This window comes from Astyanax mexicanus, chromosome 3, assembly GCF_023375975.1.
Source record: "Astyanax mexicanus isolate ESR-SI-001 chromosome 3, AstMex3_surface, whole genome shotgun sequence".
Classification (NCBI taxonomy): domain Eukaryota; kingdom Metazoa; phylum Chordata; class Actinopteri; order Characiformes; family Acestrorhamphidae; genus Astyanax; species Astyanax mexicanus.
Genome location: NC_064410.1, coordinates 54547801 through 54557555, shown reverse-complemented (window position 1 = coordinate 54557555; position 9755 = coordinate 54547801).

Below are 9755 nucleotides of genomic sequence, written 5' to 3'. Positions count from 1 at the left end.
GGAGTTTAAGCTATAATGGCTGCAAAATTGCAAAACTCATTCCAAAAGTATTGGATAGAGCTCCATCATTCCAGAGAACACAGTTTTACTGCTCCGCAGCTTAGCGGGGGACCACGACTGGCATTATTTTAAGCATCATTTCAACATAATTATGTTTATATGCATTTTTAGAAGGGATGTCCACAAATATTTGGGTACACAGTGTAGAGAAGCTAGGGATATCCTACTACAAACACTTTCAAATGTAATTGAAGCATGGATGGGGCATCTTTATCCAAATAGCTTTACACAATTTATAGCACCATGGATGCAAGGATCTGTCCCAGTGACCACAGGTGCCAGGCTAGACCTTTCAGCTTGAGCAGAAGATGTCATACTGATCCCTTTATGGCAGACACAGCAGCACTGGGAGGCAATGATCTGGCAGTTCATCATGGCAGCACTAGCAAAACTGTGGTTAAAATCTGAATTCTGTGCAGTGTTTCCAAGAAGAGGAAAGACATAACGCAGCTGTTCAGAGACATATTCTGCACCACAACCATGTCTAGGGTTAAATGGTTTTGACAGGAAAAACTGTCACCATGTGCCTGACCTTATCCGTGCATGGTTGTGCCACAGGACTGGCAGGAAGAGTTTCAGTGCCAGGTAAACTTATAACATTCAACATGCTTTAGGAGGGACTGTTTGTTCAGCATGCCTTTACACTTTTTAATGGAAGGATAGATAGATAAACAAAAAACTTTTTTGGCAACCTTTCACATTTTTGAATGTGTTGCAGGCCTAACATGCAGAAATGTGAATGGATGCGTATTAACAAATGAAAGGAAATGTAAGAAACACATTTACATTAGCATTAGCATTAGCTATCGTATTTTCTCAAGCCAGTTTAAAGATGGTTTATTATCCCACCTTTGAGAAAACAGTCAGTGGTAAGGGCACCAGCTTATTGATCACAGGGTTGTGGGTTCAATATCTGCATCTGCTTATCTGCCCCTGTGGGGCCCACTGACCCTGGCCTTCTGAGCTGGAAATGCAAAGGATAATTCTGTTATATTGTCCAATAATTCCCCCCCCCAAAAATTGCTACAAAGGTTTTTTGAGAGATAACTCAGACAAAATGTTTTTGGTTTAATGAAAAACATTTTTGTAAAAGAGATTGGAGTGCTGAACCATTTTAAAGGTTTAAAGAAGTCATCTTATATTGTACTTTCCATGCCTTGTCTGCACATGCTTTGTATACTCTAGTAATCTCTATGTTTAATCTTTACGAAATAAGGATTTGCAGGGTTATTGTGTGGCTCATTTCTGGTAATATCAGGAATCAAATATCTAAAATTTGGGGTCTTATGAAATTTTGGAACATCTTTGGACGTTCTGAATAAAAGATGCAGCACTTTTGATATATAAAGTTTATACATGTCTTTAACAAACACGGTTCTTTATGGAACTAAAATGGTTTTTAACAGCATTGATCAAAAAAACCTTTATAGCAGCTTTATAAAAAAAAAATCAAATAAATCTGTCTTTTTACTTACATTTTACATAGCATCCTAACCTTTTTGGATTTGGAGTTGTATAAAGAAAATAAAGCTATTTACTTTCCTATCTAGCATTTTTTCCTTTTTTATGTTTCAGAGTTTTTTAAGAAGTTTACAGACCATAATTGTTATACTCTATATTTTTTCTTAGCTCTTGTCATTGTAAGACGTTTACGGATTTTAATGATTCTCTTGCTCTTCTGTGCACCATTACAACACTATTTACCTTGAAAATCTCTGTGAGCTGAATCTGAACTGTTTAAAATTCCACATTTCACCAGATCTCTGAAACAGTCTATTGTACAGTGAGTCATTAATGGCTGCTCTTTTATAAGGAAAGCCCGTTTTTAACCCAGAGTAGGAAGGTAGCACTCTTTAATGACTGCTCCAGATGCTGAGGAGGTGAAGACTGACACGGTTCTGGCACAGGATATGAGCTGAGGGGAAAGAAAGGGGGAGGGGAAGTTACATTCAAACACTCATCACAAACTCATATACCCCTCCCTGCCCTCCTACCACCTTAACACTTCACAGACATTTCACAGCTCCTAGTAAACTCTTTGTACAACACTTTATATAGGCTTTTCTTATCTAATTCCAGGTATAGAGTGTCTACTAATACTTGTGAAACCATGAAGAGAAGGGAGGACCTGCTGGAGATGTGAAAACAAGCCTAAAGTTTGTCTTCTGAATAACTAAATTCAGGCACGCAACTACTTTGATGTGTTTGCCTCATTGGCTTCCTGTAGCTGCCCACACGAGATTCGAAACCCTGACTCTGGCCTACAAAGCCAAAAACAGACCAAACTTTCCCTACTTGATGGCAGCGGTCAAAACCAGATCCGTGCCAAGAGCCATCAAGATAAATAAGCCTTCAAGATACGTGGAAGACAGACATCAAGACTCTTCTACGTCTTGCATCAAGGTGGTGTATCAGTCCTTCAGATTTTTTCTTTTAAACAGAAAACAGCAGTAGTCCTGAGATGGGAGGGGACATAATATTCTAATAAATAGCATTAATATGCTTTTAAAGTGATCCCAGCAATGGTTGTTATATTCATTCTAAAAAAACATGAGTGGTCTGGTAGGTTTTCCTCTGATGCTTCCTATGCATATCATTTCAACAGCTGTTGCTGGTTATCTAAGCAAATGCAGTGCTGCTAATGATGCTGATACAAGAGCTACTGCATTCATGGAGAAGACCTCTGGAACCAGTAAGCTCCTTCACATAATCTGTACCAGCTGGAAACTCTGGAGACTCCTGAGCTCTGGAGCAAAAAACATGTTTGGCAACGGGTCAAACCTTTTCACATTTTTGAATGTGTTGCAGGTCTGAAATGCAGGAATGTATATGAATGAATATATACCAACAAATAAAAGGAATCTGACCAGATAAAACACAAAATATATTGGGTTCATATGGTCTGCAATAAAAAAAATCAAAGAAAATGTGAAATTTGTCCTTTTTTATATTATAAAAAACTTTTTCTGATTTGCAGTTTTACTAGCTGATTTTTACAGTCAGACCAGAACCACTTCCAGGTGTTAATATTTAAAAGAAGCCTTTCACTGAGAGTCAGCTGGCTCAGCTCTGTACAACGCCACCTTTTTCTCACATGAAACTCCTGCATGGTTAATTAGTGAGTAGAAGCTGATTAAAAAAAAAACTGAACATATTAGAGATAACAAATAACCTAGTCTCCATGAAACAGTGTTTGTTTTTTCCACTTGAACATCTTCAGTAACAAAAAAAAACAAACTCATCTGTTACAGAGCTCTCACTTCAGGCTTCATTGTGAGGCACAAAACCTTCGGAACTCTAGATACTGTATATTTACTAGTTAATAACATTAATGCAGAAACTATCATGTTGTTAATTATTTGGTAACTATTAGGTTTAGCATATTTATTGGAAACCCACAGGGTTCAATATTGGCCCTATGAAACTTATCGTAGTCATGATGTGTTTGCTTATATACAGGATCTATTATCTAGGCACCCATGGTCTTGTATTGAACAGTATATAAACGGTATATATAGCTAAATGTTTTCTGAAAGTTACAATTAACATTCTTAGAATGTTCATTATGTCATTTTCTGGATATTCCTAAAACATGTTTATTTAGCATTTTTTAATGGTTTAATGTTTTGTGAAATTGTACTTGTCTATCTGAGATGTTATTCGAAAAACGCTCTAATAACTTTGTGATACAAACAATTATTATGTCACACATTTGTCAAAATGTTCCTGAAATCTTTTCAAAAATGTTCCTAAACATTAATTCTCTGTTATATGGGTTTTTGATTCTAGCCTCTACAGTGAAGCACATTTCTAGGCTAAGGTTTAAAATTATAGCTTCTTTGCACAAGCCCTTTCTGAAGGCCTCTATTGCTCAACAAAAGACCCTGAAACCACTGTGGGGCCACAGCAGTGGAAATTCTCCCCACCCCTCAGCTGGGGTGAGAGGTCACAGGCTTGTGTTTTATTCAGGGGGGCTGTGAAAGTGTGTCTCCTGGAGTGTGTTCAGCCCCTCCACATCCCCACCTCCCCACCAAACCCACTTCCCCACCCGCTATTGTCAGACAGACAGGAAAAAACGGTGGTCTGTGCTGCTGGAGCCAAGAGCAGCAAAGCCAACAGCCAGAGCAAAGCTTCTCTGAGGGGAGCGGTGTCCTGCTTAATCCATCAGCACCACAGCAGCAGCAGCAGCAGCAGCGTTTCCCTCTCCTCCCTCTCCACCCAGCCTACAGATCCTGCAGCAGGCGCCCCGCAGTCACTCGGAAACGCCTGCCAGGCAGAGGAGGAGTGCTGAATAAGGGATGGGGCTGCCCTGCGGCACATGCAGGGGCTCCCTCTCTCTCTGGCTTAGAGCAGCAGGGTAGAGGCAGTAAAGCACTCTGGATACTCTGGATACTCTGAACACTAGGAGCTGGAGATTAGACCCAGAGCAGGCAGATATAGGTCAGTCAAACTCAGAGACAGGGACAGTGGAGGCGCGGGGGGGGGGGGGGGGGAGGGGGGGGGGGGGAGGGGGGGGGGGTGGAGAGGGATGCAGGGAGGGAGGATGGTTGCTGGGGTTGCTGAGTACAGAGTAAAAAGCACACACCACATCAGCCAGTCCAAAAAAGAGCTTGCGCTCCACTGGATAAGCACTGCAGAGCGGCATTTTAAAGGTGAATTAAGGTAATAAAGGTAATTAACCTATCTAGAATTTCTTTGGATTATCCTATAATTTCCCATTCTGTGTTATTTCCATTTTTTAAACCATTTTCTTATTTAGAAAATATTTTTTGTGCCATTATTTAAGACGTCTATTTTCATTCTCTGTGTTTTTATTTCTCCCCAATTTACATGGCCATTTACACGGCCAATTACCCAATCCACTCATTAGGACTCCCCCTATCACTAGTAATGCCCCAACACCAGGAGGATGAAGACTAGTATATGCCTTCTCTTATTCGTGTGAACTCAACCACCACCTCTGTTCAAACTGCTGCTGATTCAGCACTGCAGAGTAGCATCACAGTGCACTCGGAGGAAAGCTTAGCAACTCGGTTCTGATACATTAGCTCACAGACACCTTGTGATGATCGACTCACGCTTTGGAGTGATGAGGGGAGAGAGCGCCATCTACCCAACCAAAGAGAGCAAGACCAATTGTGCTCTTTCAGGGCTCTGGTGGCCAATAGCAAGCTACATGAACAGGATTCAAACCGGTGATCTCCTGATCATAGTGGCAGCCCTGGGAATGTTACTTTTAACATTTCCATAATGTTAGATGCAAACCATTATTACATCACATGTTTTCAGAACGTTTCTGGAACATTAATTTTGTACAGGCTAACCTTCCTGGAACATATACAAAACGTTGCAAAGTTAACTGGGAAGAGCTTTCTGAGTGTACGGCTCAGCTTGACCCAACATTCTTTAACATCCGTGAAAGAGAGGCATCCAGCATCATTTCTGTGTCGCACAAACGTCCGCTGGGTGTCCAAACAGCAAAGCTTTCTCTAAAAAGGGCCATGCTGCTAACACGTATCTTCAAGTTACCTATACTGACTTCTAAGTAAGCATACTTTCTACAGTAAATAAACAGCAAGTTGTCATGGAAAAGAGTAGGATAGGATGCACAGAATATTTGGCTACCAAAAACATTCGGTCACAAATGTAAAAAAAAAAAAATATATATATATATAATAAAAGTAGTTTCCATTTCCGGGCCAAATACCACAAGACACAACCACAAGAGTTGCATGATTATTTTGTTGTTTTTTACCAAGTTTAGGTGCTGTACCAACAGGTGTATACCTGGTGTAGATGAACACTATAACACTCTATGTACTTTGAATGAGATGAGGGAGGAATGAATCAGACAGTCCAAAAAGAAGGTTGAACTCTGCTGGTTGAGCAGCACTGTAAGGCAGCGTTTCATTTCACCATTTAAAAGATCAGCATCCTCATGCCGGCATTTCATAAAGCAGCCCTGATCACTTTAGTGCAGCTGCTGGGGTGCTCCAGCCGTCCGCGGAGAGGCGGCTCCTGATGTACAAATGAAATTTCACGGCACACAAAAGGGGCATCGGATTACACGTCCAGCTACCTGATCAAATAAAGCTAAGAATAGGCCTCAGTCTGAAACTCTTTCTAATGCAGCAGATGGGAGGAACGGTACACAGAGCTTCAGCGGGCAGTGAAATTATATGATTCACCAAATAGACTCTTCTGTATCACAAGCTTAACTAGATTTTTTTATTGATACTGTCAAACTTCACAATATCAAACAGTAACAATGGATTTATTAGAAACAAAAAATCAAATTAATTTGCATGGGCCCTGCTTAAAAGCTCTTTAGCTTCCTAGGGTGTCCCTTTGCAAGCAATTTAAATGTCAAAAAAAATATTTGTTGCTTAAACAGATATGTGTATAAACTGATGATGATGATAAATACATTTAGCCTATCTAGCTTAGGTTACACCCACTGCTGACACAGATGTGAAAATGCACGCAAATGCATGCAAAACAGTTTGTCTAGTCCATGAAGAGCATATATTGTCACTGAAACAGGACTCTCAGAATGACATAAACATAAGCCAGTTCACACCAGGACTAATGAAAGGCGTAGGCTAAAAGGGTATAAAGCCCCCTCTGATGGTCTAAGCTGGTCTATCATGGCCTATGAAAGCTGCTATTATGACAGTCTGTATACTATAGTGCACCTTGTATTATTAATTCTAAACTAAGAAACAGGTAATACAACACTAATGTTGCTAACAAACAACAAACTTAGCAACATATACAACAATAGCACAATTCCTAACATCATCTATGCATCTGCCACTCTTTAATGGAATACATTCTTTTAAAGACCCATTTTTATTCTCTTGCTTTTAGTAAGGCATGAACCTTAATTATTTGCTTCTTTTATTTGTTATTTTACTTGATATTTTGGTTTGATCTTTTGTGTTTTAGATTTCTTTTTTATTTAATTTTATTTATAATATGTATGTGTATGCATGTTTGTGTATGTGTATATATGTATATGTGCATATGTGTACATGTATGTATATGTATATGTATATGTATGTATTAGGTATTTTATTTCTGTCTGTAAAGCACTTTGTGAGGTGCTCTAGAAAGGTGCTATATAAATAAAGCTTTCTTACTTACTTACTTACTTACTTACTTACACTATATGTACCTGATCATTCGTAGCTTTTTCTGAGTATTATGCTGGGGGCTTCTTTCCCCTCTACAATGGCATGCATTTTTGTTCACATCTTTATCAGCAGAATGCATTCATTAGAAGCAGTGTCACCAATCCCCAGTGTTTTTAAAAGTTTGTTACTAACATTAGCATGTTCTAATAGGATCTCCTGTTCTAAACTAAAAAAAAAGCAAATATCAGACATCAAACATATCTTGGCTGAATGAATGGATCTAGGGTCAATGATAAAACATGTTAAATTTATTATTAACCACCAAATTATTCCTTTAGGCCATTCATTCACACAAACACAGCTCTACCCCTGCCCGTCCTACTGTGAATAAGGATGCCTAGAGGGTCAACAAAGTTATCTACATAGTGATGTATTGAATTCCTATCAGCAGAGGGTAAAAGCCTCTCTCCAGCCCCCCGCTGAGAGCATACTTTGCTCTCGAGAGAAAGATAAAGTGGCACCAAGAGAGAAGGAGATAAGATGCTTCTCCTGCATCTAAATACACATGGTAGACAATGCCAGAGGCCTGCAGAGATTAGCATAGATACAGAGTTAGCAAACCGGTCATTATCAGACCATTGTGTCTATTGGCGTCTAAAAAGTTAAAAGAAAATAATAATAATTTAATACTATTGACTGAAATGTTTATTTATAACGCTTTGGACTATGCAGAAATCACACAGAAATATTATTTCCGCTAATGCACTTTTAATATTCACTTTTATTCACATATTTTCTGCCATGCATATGTCCGCTCTGGCATGACAAGCTGCAAAACCGGGTAGACAACTTTAGAAAATCATGCCTGTTCATGGTGAGCTTTCAAAGATGTTTCAAAGATACACTTTGATTTTCTAAAAATTCTTTTATTGCCATAATATTTTATGATGACAGGTTGGATAATTTAAGCTTAACCTCAGTTAAGCAGGGAGATAATATGAGAAATATTAAGTAAAACTGATATTTTAGCACTTTTAACTTTTAAATTATTCATTTAGCTTTTTTAGCTAAAAACATCAAGCTATTTAAATGTTTTGTCTTGTGCTATTCCCACCTCTTTAAGAAAACAATCTTTGACATCAGTGACGTCACAACCTTCATACTTTTTTAATGTTAAGGGGTTGTAAACTCTTATTTATTCTTAAAAGACATCTTTAAAACATTAAGAAAATGTCATTTTAAAGAAAGAATCATACACCTTAACCAGGCAGCACTGCCAATGCAGCAACCTCCCCCCTCCCCCACATATATAGAAATTATATATAATGTATAAAAAGTACTTTAACGTGAAGGTTAAAGTTTCACCAAATCACTTAAAACTGATGAGTTTCTTTGATTTGATCAATCTGAAAATCTCTGCAATATAAACAAGAGGAAGATGGATGATCACAAGTCATCACACCAAGTTGAAATGCTTGAATTTTGAATGCACCAGGGGTGGCATAAAGTTATCCAAAAGCAGTGTGTAAGACTGGTGGAGGAGAACATGCCAAGATGCATGAAAACTGTGATTAAAAACCAGGGTTATTCCACCAAATATTGATTTCTGAACTCTTAAAACTTTATGAATATGAACTTTTTTTCTTTTCTATTTGAGGTCTGAAAGCTCTGCATCTTTTTGTTATTTCAACCATTTCTCATTTTTTGCAAGTAAATGCTCTAAATGACTGTATTTTTATTTGGAACTTGGGAGAAATGTTGTCCGTAGTTTTTAGAATAAAACAACAATGTTAATTTTACTCAAACATATACCTGCAAATAGCAAAATCAGATAAACTGATTCAGAAAGAAGTGGTCCCTTATTTTTTTCCAGAGCTATTTATGTAATAATGTGTTCATTCAAAGTAAATCTTGAAAAATAAACAAAAATGTCATATTGATATTAACCCAGATGAAAATGAGTTTTAAACATTTGTCATCCAGATGGTGATCTCAGAAACACCTTCTTTCTATTATATATCCCTATGCTTCATCATGAACTGCTGCAGTTCTGGATATGCTCTTGTGGCTTAACTAAATTCAGGCTGGTGAATGGGTTGTGGTTGGGCAGCAGTAACACAATTCAGATACCCCCAGATCAGGCATCTGAAGCCAGAATGGGACATCCATCAGTGGTTCTCCCCCCCATCCCCTCTGAGGCAGCTTCACTCCCCTTCACCCTGCTCCAATCCCATTAGAAGCCCCCACATGAAAGGCCGGGAGAATGTCTTCTCCCAGATTAAGAGTGATCCCATATGGTTTATGGGGACTAATTAGGAGCACACACAGAGAGACGCCTGGAGGTTAATTACAAAAGACTGGATTATAGTAATTATATCTTAGCCAAGTCTCCAAAAGCTGGGCCCATTTGGACTCACTTTACCTAGCAAGGCAAAGTTTTTTTGCTGTGATTTAGACTAAGCTTGTTAAGTCTGATGTTCAGGGCTATTTTAAAGCTGTAAGTTTAATCTGGTGCTCAGATACATGTCAAAATGTGTCAAATGAATGCATTCAGCTGCT